Source organism: Lactuca virosa, chromosome 2, assembly GCF_052849685.1.
Source record: "Lactuca virosa cultivar CGN04683 chromosome 2, Lactuca_virosa_CGN04683_v6, whole genome shotgun sequence".
Lineage (NCBI taxonomy): Eukaryota > Viridiplantae > Streptophyta > Magnoliopsida > Asterales > Asteraceae > Lactuca > Lactuca virosa.
The window spans coordinates 214,830,768-214,842,611 of record NC_136427.1 but is presented as its reverse complement, the minus strand read 5'-3'; positions in this window follow the sequence as shown (position 1 = coordinate 214,842,611).

Sequence of the window (11,844 nt, the reverse complement as noted above, 5' to 3'; positions counted from 1 at the left end):
ATGATTTGTGGTAGTGGTAGGAGGGGTAGAATAGACCCCGTAGCCGGTTGAGATAAACCGGAGGGTAGGTCGGACACCCAGATATGCCTGGAAGCATGCTATGATATGCTATTATGTGGTAGTAGTAGGGGTGAGATAGACCCCGTAACCGGGTGAAATAATCTGGAGGGTAGGTTGGGTACCCAGATATGCCTGACAGGGTAGGTCGAGCACCCAAATATGCTTGACATGGGTAGGTCGGGCACCCCAGATATGCCTAACAGGGTAGGTCGAGCACCCAAATATGCTTGACATCAGTAGGTCGTTCACCCCAGATATGCCTGACAGGGTAGGTCAGACACCCAAATATGTCTGGCAGTATGTAATTATGTGGTATGATGGGGGAACCCACTAAGCTTCTCGCTTACGGTTTTCAGTTTTGGTTTCAGGTACTTCTTCTTCAAAAGAAAAGGAGTCGGCATGATCGCAGCGCATCACACAATGATTTTCCGCATTACAAGATCTTTGGGAGTTGTACTATGATATTGTTCTTTTATAACATGTTTCGGTTATTTGACGTACTCATTTGCTTATGATATGGGATGACACTATTGAGGTTTTCAGACTACGTGTTGTTATAATTACTTATTTAAATGAAATTTTTGTTCATGAACTTACAAGTTGGTATCAAAGCCTTGGTTTGAGGGATTCGGACACACTTTCGGAGGTGTCTGGACTCAAAGCGAGGGTGTTATAGATTTTTACAAGGAAAATAATTTTTCTAAAATTTAAAATTAAGGGTTTCTGATAAAGAACAAGGAGTGTGATGTGTGCAATCGGCCGAGCTCAAGTAAGTTTTCCCAATATACCACACATGTTTGTTATGATTATATGATATGATTTTCATGCTAGATTAGAGCTAAGGATCTAGGAGAGATGCCTTTGTATGCTTGGATGAGCTTGTAGATTTGCATGCTAGAATTGATCAGTCAGTGGTATGGTGACATGTTTAGGTTATGCATGATTGTATGAGCCTTAGAATTGCATGATAGTACAGATTCTTGATAAGATGATAGAATGGCTTGAATGGATTATGTTGGTTAGAATTTCCATTGTCTGAATGCTGCTTGCTTTGTGCTTTGTGGGACTCTTAGAAATGTGAGTTAGCTACTAAGTGAATATGCTAAGTGACATGTGACATATGCTGGATAATCTGAGAGTAATGGACTTGGCCCTATTGCACAACTCTCGTTTGAGTCCAACCGTTCTAGGATTGAGTATTTTAATCAAAGGATTATCTGATCTTTGTTGTATGTGGCTATATTCATGAGTTAGCTAGTTGACATTACTAGGAATCTTTCAGCAGCTGAGGACTGGGTGGCTTCGGGAACCTAGGAAAGCCTAGGATATGATTCGGTGGGTTAGTAGTGAGATTTAGTGAGACTTGGGTGCATCAGTTTGAGGAAGTGACTTGGAGGATTCGGGAGGATTGCTGAGGAAAGTATGGATAGGTGTGGAAGGTAGTATTGGGCCCATACTAATGAAAGAACATGATCCATAATCGAATCAGTGAGAGTCTTCGAAAATCTGAGAAGCTTCAGGGAGGAGAATCCTTAAGTATGTGTTGATCAGTGGTTTTGTGGTTTTTCAGTTTGGAGATGAGCACTCAGGGAGGCGGTTCTTGTTCAGGATTAGGACTCGGCTCAGGTGGTGAGCCAGTCGAGGTAAGGACTGCCAAGATTTTGAGTTCGCGTTGGATTGAGGAGATGGAAGATATTTTCGGCACTAGTCCCTACCCCATAGGAGCCAAGGTCCGGTTCGCCTTGAATCTTCTATATCGGGCGGCAAGTCTACGGGTGTAGCATTCACATGGTTGGCAGATACTGCTAGAGCGTTGTAAGTCTACGGGTGTAGCCGTAGCATTCACAAGGTTGACAGATAGTGCTAGAGTGTTGTAAGACTGCGGGTGTAGTCGTAGCATTCACTAGAATGGTAGATAGCATGGGAGTGTTGTTAGATCGCAAAAGGAACAGTAGTACCCACCAGTTCGGTGCAGCAGTGAGGGCGTGGCAAATCCACATATTGATTTACGGATTTCCCTAGATGAATTAGACTTGGTTGAGCCAGTGATAAGACCGTAGGAACACCACTGCAGTCATGGGATCAAGGAAGCGATGGATCGTTTAAAGTCGTTTGTGATATAAGGCTACCTTTAGTCATGTAGCAATCACTTTTAGCCTTGGATTTGGTGACGTCAGGATTCAACGTATGGACCCGATCGGTTAGATAAGAAGGTTGTTAGAGCCATAGTGGCAAGATAACTAATGGCAACTATTGGCAGACGGTGATTTCGTTCGGAAGTCGTGTGGGGCGACTGTGTGGGAGTCTTTTGGCTCAGAAACTGGGTCGGAACCCGGTATTGCAGATGACTGGCCGATGAATTGGCACTAGGAAACTCTCGATGGATTTTGGAAAGCAGCTAGGAGGCAACATGCTGTTTCGGGCAGTTTCTGTATTTCGGGCAGTTTAGTGTTTCGACCAGTATTAGTGTTTTAGGATTTCATGTACGGACAGAGCAACTGATTGATTGGGAGGTGATAAGTCACTCGTAGTGGGATTAAATAATCTCAGAGTAGTTGATATGACCCTGTTGTGCAACTCTCGTCTGAGTCTAACAGTTGCAGGAATGAATCTGCTACTCGAAGAATTATCTGAGCCTTCTGTTAAGTATAAGTGTTATGTAGCCATTTATGGATAGTGATTTTTGTTTCCATTTTCAGTAGCAGTGTGATTGGTGACAATTCGGTGTGATGGGTGTGACCACTGAGACATTAGGTTTCAGATTCCAGGTGAAGTAGGTTGGTTTTATTTGAGAGATCGGTGAGTCGTTCTTCACCGAGCTTGAAGAATTACTCTAAGGATGGTTTCAGTAGATCGGGATATGTCGTTGTATGATCATAATTGAAAGGGTTGTGATTGTTTTGCTGTAAGCTGAGAAATTGACGGAGAGTTGTTTAGCACAGGCGAGCTGTCGGGAAGCCAGGATAAGGTAGGTTTCAGGTCTCAGAAGGTAGAAGTGGCTTGCAAGGGTTGAAGGTTCGGGGGATATTTCCAGGATAGAAGTTTCAGTTGCCTTAGGAAGGCCATTGATTGTGCGGGGGATGGTTGTACCCTCGAGATGGCGGGTGTCAGTACTTGTAGGAAACATCAGTTGGTTCATGGCAAATAGTAGGAGTTGTGGGCTTAGAGCGTGAGCTGTTTTCGGGGTAGGTAATTGCAGTGCACTTCGGGGACGAACTATAGTTTAAGTGGGGGAGAGTTGTAACACCCGGAATATAGAAGGCCGATTAAGGAAAGAAAAATATTCAATTAGAAAGCCAACTCGTCGAGTCCATGGAGAAGAACTCGACGTGTTGAAAATCAAGGCCGCGTGTTTTGGAAGACCAACTCGACGAGTTGGAGGGGACCAACTCGACGAGTTGGACTCGATTTGGGAAACCCTAAAATCAGGACTTTTCACCCTATTTAATTAACTTAAGCTCTAGGGTTTCGCCTCATTTCCAGCCTCTAAGTTCCAAACCCTAAATCTCAAAACCCTAAGCCAGTTTTGGTGATTGTGAGCTAATATTGGGCATTCTTGGTGGGTTTGAAGAAGAGGAAGCTTAAAGGAGGAGCAAGAACGAGTGGAAGGAGAGTAGATCCAGAAGTTGGGCTTTATTTCTGACTCATATGAGGTATAAAACTTCAACCTTGTCCCTGACATGCTTAGATCTAGTCTTAGGATGTTTTGCTTCATGTTTTGGTTCAATTATGTTGATGGTTGGGATTTGGACGTTCCATTTGGGCAAACCCTTCGGATGTAGGGTCTTGAGGGGACTTCATGGCATAAAGGTGCCAACTTTATGGTTATGGAAGTCCCATTCAATCTTTAGACCATCATTTTGGTATTTTAAGCTCTATTAGGTCATGCATGCGGGTAAAGATGGGAGCTTTACGTAAACAAATTGTCCCTTGAGTCCAGATCTATAACCTCATGGTCTATCTTGAAGTATTGATGGCCATTGGAGTTGGATCTAAGTCATTTTGGGGTTAAGGTTTGAGTTTTATGCGTTGGGAGAGGTCCTTAATGGGTAAAGTTGGAAACTTTAACCTTCTAGACGTATTTCCAGCTTGGATCCAGAAGATAAGGCCTTGACTTGAAAAATAGGGACTTAATGAGTTAAGAAGGGGCTGACAGACTGAGGAACTCGACGAGTTCAAGGATGGACTTGACGAGTTGATTTAAAAAGTCCCGAATCTGTTGATAAGGAAGAACTCGACGAGTTCATGGAAGAACTCGACGATTTGGATCGCGAAATCACGATTATGTGATTTATAGGAACTCGCAGAGTTAAAGGTAACTCGACGAGTTGAGTCAACTCGGAGCGTTGACTTTGACTTTGACTTGGATATTGACTTGACTTTGACCTTGAATTGACTTTGATCAAGGTTGACCCCTATAGGGTTATGAAGTACATAATGGGTTCTAAAGGGGTGGTTTCATGTATGACTTTAGGACCAAGTTGGAAAATTGGGCCATTGATGGGCTTTCATGGATTTTATAGTTTGGGCCTTGATGGGTCAGGGTGAAACGGTCATTTCACCCCAAGTAAGGATTACGGATCATTGTTTGGAACCAAATTGCTGATTGGGTGATATTTTGGTTTTGATAACCCAGGGAGTTTCCAGGACAGCAACTAAGGATTTCCTGTAATGGATTTCAGCAGTGTGAGGTGAGTTACCTTCCCGGTAGTAGTGGGTCTAAGGCACCAAGACCGGCCCACTAGTAGTTGTTTATAGTAGAGATGATTGTCTTCGTGATAATTGTCTTCGTGATAATTGTATGGTATGCCACTATCTGTAGAGATTTATGTGCTTGTATGCTATGTGATATGTGGTAGTCGTAGGAGGGGTTGAATAGACCCTGTAGCCGGTTGAGATAAACCGGAGGGTAGGTCGGGCACCCAGATCTGCCTAGCAGTATGTTATAATATGTTATTATATTGTACTAGTAGGGGGTGAGATAGACCCCGTAACCGGATGAAATAAACCGGAGGGTAGGTTGGGCACCCAGATATGTCTGACAGAGTAGGTCGAGCACCCATATATGCTTGACATGGGTAGGTCGGGCACCCCAGATATGCCTGACAGGGTAGGTCGAGCACCCAGATATGCTTGACATGGGTAGGTTGGGCACCCCAGATATGCCTGACAGGGTAGGTCGGACACCCATATATGTCTGGCAGTATGTGATTATGTGGTATGATAGGGGAACTCACTAAGCTTCGTGCTTATGGTTTTCAGTTCTGGTTTAAGGTAGTTCTTCTTCAAAAGGAAAGGAGTCGCCATGATCGCAGCGCATCACACAATGATTTTCCGCATTACGAGATTTTTGGGAGTTGTACTATGATATTGTTCTTTTATAACATGTTTCGGTTATTTGACGTACTGGTTTGATTATGATATGGGATGACACTATTGAGGATTTCAGACTACGTGTTGTTATAATTACTTATATAAAACGAAATTTTTGGTCATGAATTTTGGGACGTTACACTAAGCCTGTTAAAAATATAGGTTTAGAAATAAAGTCAAAACTAGCCGAAGGAGTCTAAATGAAAGTTGTATGTGTCGTTGATAGCTACACATGGATATAAACCCATCAAAAACAGAGCTCCTATGAAGAAGATATGAACTTTCTAGGGAACATAAATTCTTCTCGCGCACCAACGCGCAATGACAAAGTGCACCGCACACACTCTTACTTCACCCAGAATGCGACATGTGGAACCACGCAAAAAGTGACACCTCACCCTCTTCCGACTAGATGTGCGGCGTGCGCCTTATCTATGCGCGGCTTGAAGACGAAATACCCGTATAAATAGCACTCGAATTTCAAGTCAATACCACACCATTCCTATGTTTCTCTCTCAATTTCTCTGCATTTTGGTCGAGAGTTTCCTTAAGTTTTTTGTAAGCGAAGACCTACGTTGTCTGATAGCAAGCGATTAAGACCTATTGAGTCAGAGTTATGTCCGCTTAATTCCCAACTTTCATCAGTTTGCTCTGTAAGTTAAGCTACACTATTTTATTTAACGGTAACTTTTAACTATAATCATAGTCGTTATTATGAACCTATAATTAAGATTTATAAATAATTCCAAGTCATTATACTGATTGATCTACTTACGAGGATGATGTCTAGGTTGTATTTAGTAAGGTGTTTAAAGTGGGATCTCTAAACAGTGTACTCTATATACCAAACGGACCCTACCTCCGATATGATCCTACCTGGTTGTTCCTTACTTGATAGATGTTGATGTAGATATTGGGATTACTAAGGAATCTAGACTATCATTAGTCGCCATGAATATTAAACTAATACTTAGTGACATTCGTAACTAGATCACATCAGAAGAAAAGCCAAGGAGTTTAGCGGAGCTTTGCCGAATTCTCCAGTCACCCACCTAAGTCAGGTGAGTGCATAGTTACTTTCTACTTACACATGAATACAAGTATTATAAATGCTTAATTGATATGTCTTCTATCTTTGTTGTGTTTAATGTAGTCGTACACTATTATTATTACTTGATTTAACCATATATTTATCATACTTAATGATAATATGACTGGGTAGTGAAGGGTTGTGCGAAATAAAAAATGAGAGGTCGTGATAGGGTTGTGTGAGATAATGGTTATGATAGGTTAGTGAAAGCTGTGTTAAATAATAAGTCGTGTCTGCTATGCCTATCCCAAGTACTTTTGTATTGTTATGCCTATATTGTATTATTGTGCATATCCTAAGTACTTTTGTACTGCTATGCCTGTCCCAAATACTTTTATATTGTTGTTCCTATCCCAAGTACTTTTGTACTTCTGTGCCTATCCCAAGTACTTTTGTACCGTTATGCCATCCCAAGTACTTTTTGTTGGATTAGTGTCTAAGTCCATAATTATAATTGGTATGTACTTGACCCGATTGGCATGGTCCATTTGGGTTGCATGGCATCGAAACAATTTGGATAGACTTTTGTGAGAAAAGGATATTAATGGTTTGTTAATATATTATAAGTTCTAATATATTAATATGAAATCATATTATTTAGTTAGTATTGATCAAGAATTAATTTGGAATTAATTTTGTGATCAAAAGGAGACTAATTAAATATATGGGGATTTATTGTGTAAATCATTCATTCTTATATATGTGTGCTTATGATCCATAGTTCTTCATGTTGGGCTAAACCCATGAAGTAACCCATGGATACTCCATGGAGGTTTTAACCCATGGAGCATGGAGAATATGGAAAGACATGAGTTACATGGTGTAACCCTAATAGCCACAATATATGAGGACCCCATGGCTAAAGAAATCGGCACTAAGGTGTGTACACATGAGGGCTAGCTGATTTGAGCATAAGAACTTTTCTCTTAAGTTATTCCGAGTTGTTGGTGGTGTTGTGTGAACCATTTGAGGTGTCACACTTTATAGGGTTGCATGTACACCATAGGAGTGTTTGAATGCTCAAAACCCATAAGTGGTATCAGAGCCTAGGTTTGTTTTCTTTTATACTTGATGCAAATTGCTGAAAATCGAAGTTTGTATGCTATCTGGACAGCTGACTCGCCGAGTACATTAAGGGACTCGACGAGGCCATGCCTAAATTCATCCAACTCGTCGAGTTGGTTCATGCACTCGACGAGTTGGACCCCCTGACAGCATATCTTCGAGTTTTAAGGCTGGAATTGGTCTAGAATCATTACCTTAAACTGTTTTGGACCTATAAAACTTGTTTTTGATGTGGTAATGATTATGGTAAATCAATTTCAAAGTTGTTATCAAAATTTCAAGCTTTATGTGTGTTTATGTAATTCTTGAAATTGTTGATATGATTGTTCATACACTTATGAGTTTTGGTAGATCATAGGAATTATTTGAAAAAATTGTTTGTTAGTTAATTCTTGATCTAAATGTATTTTAATGGGGTCCATAATTTGTCCTCAAGTTATGGATTACCAAAAGTCAATTCTTTTAAAGATCCATTAAAATCCATATGTTACAAAATTGAAGAGTCTTTTTGTTTTATAAACTCCATAACTTGTCCTCAATTTATGGATGTTCAAGAGTCTCTTCATTAAAGGTTTTAAAACCTTAATTAAACTCATAAGTTATGAAAATCCAAAAGTTTTTGAATAGTTCAAAACTTGCCCTCAAGTTTTGGAATTTGTAAAGTTTCCCCTCATGAATACTTTAATTCCAAGTTAAACCCTTAGAATTTTAAAAGTTAAAATTCAAACCTTATACTTTATAGTATTATAAGTGAATAATATATATATATATATATATATATATATATATATATATATATATATGTATGTATAAGAGCAAGTCAGTCTTACCGTTAGTAGGCCTCATTCACGAAGCCGGTTTATAAGGGGGGTATAAGGTTGTTGCCTATAAAATGGCAGCTTAATGGGTGTCCACTCTCACCCACCGCTTCCTTGACTGGTGGAGGGTCGTTAGCCAAACGGGTAGGACAAGGACTATCATTCTCCCTTCATTATAAGTATAATGATAAATATAAAGTAACTAAACCTTTTATAAATTCCCAATCTTAGTTACTTTAGGAAAATGTGAATTTGGTGCTAACCCATGAAATTACACTTTGCACTTTGCTTAAGTCGGTAGTGGAGCGTGTGTGGTTAACTGGCACACTAACCTGGATTTAACAAAGTAGGCAAAGGGTAACTTAATATTTATCATGGGATCGGTGGAGCGCGTGTGGTTAACCAGCACATCGATTAAGTGATAAATATTAAGGGTACCAAGTATATTTGCGTGGTTATTCACACCTTGTTTTGTGATCCTCGGCATCCCAGTCACAAAACTTGAGAGGGCACAATCGAGATTGAAACATGCCATTGAAAAGTTCAATGAATCTCAAAAGATCAAGGAGTTTCAAATCCACTTAAAACCTAATATTTCTATTTCATTTTTCATGGTGGAAACTGGTGGATCGTCATTTGCCTACCTTCAAATATTTTATAGCTTGTATTACGGCATCCCTCTTCCAAGTTATAAAAGTATTGTGTTGGGTCCTAGCCTTAATATTTCATATTGGGTGTTATATTAAGGACTTAAATCAACTAACTTGAATATCTCCCATTGTAGATGTCTGGTTCAGACAACTATGATCTTCCCAAATCCATAGGAACAAGCTTTCCTAATGAAGATGATGTCCCATGGTTGGTTCATGGAAATCATACTTCTCTTCCTTCACCTCCTCCAATTATTCTCCCTAACCCACAAGTTTTTTGAAAAGTTCAAGGTCACTCAAGCCCTATTGCCAAGCAAATTCTATGTGTGCTCACATCTTGGAGATAAAGTCACATATTGACAAGCCGGGAGAGTTGGGTGTCAAGGTCTTGAGGAAGTTGGTTGTTGACTAGGTTCTTCAATCACTTTCTAAGTCACATAATGAGTTCCTTTAGGACTACTACATGACAGACCATGACATGACCCTTAATGATCTTACCTATTTTCTTGATGCTGCTAAATCAGCAATGATTTGGAGCACGGGTAAAGAAAATTTGATTGGAAGATCGACTTCCCAAAATTCCATGGACATTGACAATGGTAACATTGGAAATCCAGAAAAGCTTTCTCTTCCCAATGGAAAAGGATCGGCCATAATCAACTCAGTTGACCAAATGGTAAAGAGAAAGGCTAAGTCTGAGACAGTCTCGTGTACCATTCCCAAAGAGTTCATATGCTTATATTGCCAAATGAAGGGGCATTGGTTGCGAAGGTGCCCTATTTACCTGAAAGATCATAAGGTTGGTCAAGTCAAAAAGTTTGATTCTACTTCTGGTAAGTCCACTATCTAACTCTATTAAGTTTCTTGTAACATCCAAAAATTTTACGCCAAATTTAAACTTTTTCAACCATAAATAAAACCAAATAGTATTTGTTTATAAAATGTTTTCATTCATTATCCATCAGAGTGTCCCAATAACCAGATCATAAGGATGAGGAGCGGTACGGTCACGCCTTCGCCTTGCCATGATCTCCTGAAGTACCTGAAACAATAATCTGAAAACTGTAAGCCCGAGGGCTTAGTGAGCTACCCCCAAAATACCAATACCCCACTGATAATACCATATCAGTAACAGACAATCAACAACATGCATACTAGGCCATCGGCCTGACTGGAACGCCCTGCAGGGCCTACAGTCTATCTGAATCTGTCCCGAGCCTTCGACATAACTGGACCGCCACGTGGGCCTACAGTCTCCCTGGACCGCTCATAGGGTATGTTGGCCTCCATCACAAAGCAGGACCACCTCAACCCAAGCAACAAGCAAATAACCATGTGCGCATAACTAACATATATTGGTATATACAAACATCAAACATATCTATCTCACTGATCACCAATCATAGCAATCTCTCATAACGAGAGCACCGACCTAGCAGGTCACTAACATATCAATCCCTACGGATCATAAGAGCATAACATATTGTCTATCCTGATTCCTATCTAACAGGTCATAACCACATGTAGCATACCATAACAGTAACAACTAAAGGGCCGGCCTTTGTGCCTTAGACCCTATTGATATAGTGAGGATAACTCACATTACAGATGTCGACTCGGTAGATAAACTTCAACCCTCGGATCACTGCCACAAACTCCACCACCTATTACCATAGTATAATCATACCCATAAGTTCCCAACCTTTCAAGGTACCCCATAAGCCAACTAATCAAACCCTGGTCAAAGTTAAAGTCATCAGCCAAGGTCAACAGTCCAAGTTGACCTTGACTCGTCGAGTACCCTCGGCCACTCGTCGAGTTCCTAGAAGTACTAACCCACTCGCCGAGTCACCGGAGTGACTCGTCGAGTTCCTTCGGTTTACGATCGAAACCCTAAGGCCACTCGTCGAGTTTCCTTCTTGCAACTCGACGGTTACACGCGCATACATAAATTGGGGAAAACTCAACCGACTCGCCGAGTTGTTCATACAACTCGTCGAGTTTACGGCAATCTTCATCGGACTCGCCGAGTTGTTCATCCAACTCGTCGGGTCCACGCTCATCTTCATGAGACTCGCCGAGTCAACCTTGCGACTCGCCGAGTTCCTTCAGTCCTTAAGCCATACAGACTCTTTTAAGCCATGCAGTGGCTCCAAATCACAGATCCAATCTTCTAAGGCATGCTTTTCACGTAAAGTTGCAAACTTTACGTGTATGCATAGCTACAAAGGCTCTTAATGTCAAATCTAAGCTCACAATGGGGTTTCATACTCAAAGAGGCCTCATACATGACCAAATTCGGAGCTTTATGACTCTAGAACCCAAGAAGGGTCCAGATCTGAAGTTACAACTTCAGATCTAGCTCATATCCCACATTATCATCCCAACCAAACCATGAAAACCCTAAATCTCAACCAAAAGTGGTCTAGAAGGAAAATGAAGTAAAGGTGACGACTTTATACCTCCAAATGATGCTATCTGAGGTAGATTTATGATTTCCCACACTTCCTTGCCCCTAGCCTTTTGTTCTCCAAGCTCTTCTTCTCAAAAGATCTCTTCTCCAAAGCTTTAGACACACAAGAATGATACACCACACGAATTAGGGTTTTCTGAGCTCTTAAAGGACTACAAAGAGGCCAAAGGAGGCTTATGCTTCTTTAAATAGGGTGCAAAACCCCGAGATTTATGGTTTCATCTGCCAGCTCCTACTCGTCGAGTCCCTTCATGGACTCGGCGAGTAGGCCACTAAATACGCGTCCCCAACCCGCTGCTACTCGACGAGTAGGAC